The sequence below is a fragment of the Gavialis gangeticus genome, unplaced genomic scaffold (assembly GCF_001723915.1).
Source record: "Gavialis gangeticus isolate Ggan-Ray unplaced genomic scaffold, GavGan_comp1, whole genome shotgun sequence".
NCBI lineage: Eukaryota > Metazoa > Chordata > Crocodylia > Gavialidae > Gavialis > Gavialis gangeticus.
Window position 1 is genome coordinate 25,843,353 of NW_017728993.1, and position 4,637 is coordinate 25,847,989.

The window sequence follows — 4,637 nt, forward strand, 5'->3', positions numbered from 1 at the left end:
GGTCCCTTCCGACCCTAGAAACTATGAAACTATGAAAGAACACAAGAACTGCCGCTTGCTGGGTCAGACCATAGCTCCATCCTGCCCCGTGTCCTGTCTCGTACCATGGCAGGGAGCAGATCCTGATGGGGAGGGTCAACAGGACGTGTCCACAGTTTTCCTCTCCCTCTGCGACCTTCAGAGGCGTAGGCTGTATTTCTGTGACGCTGTGGTCTCCCAGTAGCGTGAAGGAGGGTTGAACACTTCCTGCCTAGGGCTGGGGGTCCAGTGAAATCAATCTCTCCTTCAGTGCTCCCTTTGGAAATCACAGCAGCCCCTTGGTGCAGGGAGCAACTTACCTGGGCAGGTGCACTGAGGATTTCACCCTCCTTTCCTGGGATTGGCTTGGCATGGGCCTCCTTGAAGGAGCACAACTAGTTGTCCTTCTCGTCCCTGGGGTTTTGTTCTGCCTCCGTCACAGGACTTTGCTCCGAAGCTGGAGCAGCCCCTGGAGGGGTGCCTGGAGGTGGGTGCAGGTGACGCCATTCTTGGTAGGCAGAGTCTGATTCTCCTGCGGTTGGGGGAAGCCCCCAGCAAGGCGGGGGCTGTGCAGCCCATGGCAGGAAACACAACCTGGCCAGTTCAGTCGGCATCAAAGGATGCACTGGGCATTTGACCTCAAACTTCTGGGGCTGGCGGGGCAGGCCCTGGGGGAAACTGGACAGTCCAAGGAGAGGCTGCTTTTACACATGCACACACACACTCTTGAGCAAAGAAACACATGCTCAAATGCGCACACGCTCTTGAGCAAAGAAGCGCACACTCGAGCAAAGAAACACGTACATGCCCTCTTGAACAAAGAAACGCACACTCTTGAGCAAAGACATGCACGCATGCTCTTGAGCAAAGAAGTGCGCACACATGCTCTTGAGCAAAGAAACCTGGGGTCTGGTCTGCACTGTTGAGTTGTATCACTGTCTTCAGTGAAGTCAGAGTTTTGAGTCCTCTTATGTTTGCAGGGAGATCATTTGGTGCGTGAGTTCAGCAGACGAAGGCCGTTATTCCATGCTTACATGGCTCTGTCAGCCAGAACACAGACAGGGGTGTGTGTGTGCGTGTGTTGGGTACAATTTTACAGTGTTGTGGCTTCAAGTTTGTCCTGTACGGCAGGCCTGAATCTGGACTTTGTTCTCCAGTGAGACAGATCCAAAACCTCCTGGAGGTGGTCAGACGTTTCTGCAGGTTCTGCCCAGGCTCAGACAAGTCTTGCCGTGGTGCAGTGAGGGGAGAGAAGGGGGCTGCAAAGAGGATGGAGCTGTTCTTGGTGGGGGCAGGTGACAGGACAAGGAGCAATGGGCTCAAGCTGCAGCAAGGGAAGTTGAGGTTGGATATTAGGAAAAACTTTCTCACGAGGAGGGTGGTGAAGCACTGGAACAGGTTACCCAGAGATGTGGTGGAGTCTCCATCCTTGGAGGGTTTGAAGACCCGGCTGGACAAAGGCCTGGCTGGGATGGTGCAGTTGGGGCTGGTCCTGCTTGGAGCAGGGGGTTGGACTACATGTGACTCCTGAGCTCCCTTCTACCCTCATTTTCTATGGTACTGTCTGAGTGGCTGACAGGCAAAGCAAGGTTACAAGTATTCTGGGATCACAAATCTGACTTCACATAGAAATGGTCAAAATTCAGTATCAAAAAGGCATTTTGACCAGGAAATAGAAGAGACTGTTTGGTTGAAAGGCAGATTGGTCACTTGGCAGTGTTATAGGGGATGATAGGGGCCTTGTTTTAGGCAACAAAACAGAAACTGAAAACTGAAAAATACCTGGTTTGACTGAGAACATCGGGTTGTGTTAAATGCATTTGAGGGAGAGATGTGGGGAGGGTTTCTTCTTTTCTTGAAAACAGAATATTGTAACAGAAAACCATTTTGAAAACTCGATTTATATTTCTGACTTCTTTCCTGTTGAACCCCCAGAAAGGTGCCTGTGGGACACTTGTGCTAAAGGTACCTAACCCAAATTGTTTGAGATTTCTATGAAAAATGATAGGGACGGGTGTGTGGGGGTACAGCTCAGGAGCGGATATGTTGTGCCCGGTGCTCGTCTGTATTGTATCTGGCTCCAGGTAGCTTTAGCCTTGTCTGCTGTCCAAGGCATGGAGCAACCCAAAGGTGTGGCTGGCAAGGCTGGAAACAGCCTGCAAAACCTGGTGACCAAGGAGGCGGCTTCCATAAGAAGCTGCCTCTGGTTTAATCTGTTCTGCTTTTGAAGGAATAGTTCACTGCGTTTCTGAGGCCTCCTGCATCTTCAAGGATAAAATATGTCTCCAGCACACTCTCCATATGAACCAGGAGATGCACACCAAGACTTGCTGGGGTGGGGTACAACTCAGCAGCCTCGTGCCTGGAACAGGTCTTGATTGCAGCACCGCTTGTCTCAAAACCTCTGCTCTAATGAATATAACACTGGTGGCAGGTTGGAACGGTGCATACTGTGGCTTGACTTTGGGGCAAGGGAGAAAGGCGCCTTCTTGCAGGCTGGGTCCATTAGGAGAAACCCTGCTGCTTCCCCTGGGAATGCAAGGCTTTCGCGTGCCCTGTCCTGCCCGGGTGCAATATTCACACCGTTGAAGAAACCTGGTGATATTTAAACCCCACTTGGTCTCTCCTGGCACATCTCATCAGTTAATTCTATATCGAAAGAGGAATGCCGGAGAGGAAGAGCTGGTTTCCAAAGAGGCCTTCCTTCTCTGGGACTTTCCAAGCCTCTTTGTCTTTCAATTCACTTAAAAACTCCATAAAAGGGAAAAAAACACCCCCACTCCAGCCCATAGCCCCGGGTCTCACGATTCGGTCAATCGTGGCTGTATCTCGCCATTGCCTTTTTAGTGCCTGGGCACCCAGACCCAGCCATAATGATTGCAGAGTCACTCTCCTGGGTTCTAGCAAAGCCAATGCTCGTTTTCCCGAGAGAGCAGCTTTGCAACAGAGCCACGGGTCGAAAACTTTTCCCTTTATTTGGCTCCTGCTACTTGAATTGTCAAAAAAAGCATCTCTTCTAACTGTGCATTCTGGCCATAGGCATCCATGGGGAGCCCCACCCCCAGCAAGTCTTGATGTGCATCTCCTGGTTCATATGGGACATATTATATCCTCGAAGAGGCAGAAGACCCAAATGTTGGATGATGACATCTTCCGAATATGGACCCGAGCATGACCTTGGATAGGGGACACGGGCATGAGGCCTTTACAGCTTTTAATGTGCACCTCTTATTTTGAACATCCACATCGAAGGTAGCAAATATTTGCAACCATCCCTAGTCCATTATGCCAGCGGTGGGTAGAAGTTTGCTCTGTTAATATTTAATGGTATTTCTCGTCCCGTAAATAGTGGATATACCTCATTCTTAATGCCCCTCTGAACCGCGTAAGCGCGTTATAGTCTGGAAAACTGAGACACATGGGAGGAGAAGGCTTTTTCCAAGAGGAGCCAAATAGATGACTCCATTTCAAGCCAAGGGAAATGGCCCATCTCGGCCCTTCTGAAAACGGGGCTCCCAGTTGGCTGTATTAGGCTTGCGGACTCGGAGAGCCCGGTGTTTCTTGGCTCCTTTGTTAGATAGTGAATGCCACTGTTTGGACCCTGAAATCCCACCTGTGTCTGCCACGTGCGGACAGAGCTGCGCCTTTGCTGCCTGGGGAAATTGGGGACCTCATTCACTGGACGTTTTCAAGGAGAAACTGGATGGCTCGTATCTTGCATAGGTGCAGGGCATTTCATGCTATGACCCTTCTGATCTCGGGACTTGCTGCATTTTTTAACGTGACCCCCAGAATAGCATGTGGAGCCCACATCCCCTTCTCTGTGTGCACGTAAGAGCTGAGTTTGTGGTAGTGGAGCCGAAGCCACAGGACATGTACAGCGTCGGAAGAGGCTGGGGAAGCTTCTGGCACTTGACTCCCCTTCTGCCGTGCTCCGTGTGACGTCGGCAGACCGGGGAAGTTGGGTCTCCGTGGATCTTGTAGTCCTTGGCACCAGCTCCGGGTGCAGAGGCTTCGCCTGCTCGTCATCCATCATCCCATGGGGAGCTGGCAGTTCTGCAGCCGACCGTGGGCTAGAAGAGGCCTCGCGCTGGGAGAAGGCTTGATGTGGTCTGCCTTGAGAGAGGCAAAGCTCTTTGCTTTGAAGCCTGGGGAGGGGAAGTGGATGCCTTTGTTCTGATGTTTGCAGGGCTTTAGAGCTATTGAAAATCCTCAAGCCCAGAAGACTACTCCCTTCATTACTCCCTGGGTTATTGGCCCCAGGTTGTCAATATGGCTCCGTCATGTGAAGGATTTGATTATTTATGTAGTTAATGTTTAACAGAGTCAAAAGTATTAGAATTAAACAGCTGAAGAGCTTCCAAGTTTGTGTGGTTTAGGGCTAATAAAACTTGTCTAATCTGGTGCTGTGCTTATGGGGGTGGGGAGAAAAGAGAAGGGGGAGGATTGTTTTCATTAGCTTCAGAGTGCTAAAATCTCCTGTGTTCGCAGCAGATGGGTGGGTTGCACACTGTGTGTGTGTGTGCGCGCGCACGCGTGCAGCAGACAGGTGGGTTGCACACTGTGTGTGTGTGTGCGCAGCAGACGGCTGGGATGCACATTGACTTTACACATTGACT

General features: G+C 50.9%; 1 protein-coding gene and 1 long non-coding RNA gene across 2 annotated transcripts in view; one reads left to right on the top strand and one right to left on the bottom strand.

Annotated features, from left to right (window-relative positions):
- LOC109286731 overlaps positions 1–483 on the bottom strand; it is a 19,269-nt gene extending 18,786 nt beyond the window's left edge. Inside the window, exon 1 of the long non-coding RNA XR_002094663.1 lies at positions 339–483. This is a non-coding gene — a long non-coding RNA (uncharacterized LOC109286731). The remainder of the gene's footprint in view (positions 1–338) is intronic.
- The window catches only part of ZSWIM5 (zinc finger SWIM-type containing 5), a gene marked incomplete at its 5' end in the record, with an annotated part of 149,394 nt that overhangs the window by 73,156 nt on the left and 71,601 nt on the right, over positions 1–4,637 (top strand). The gene's annotated exons all lie outside the window — the stretch shown is intronic.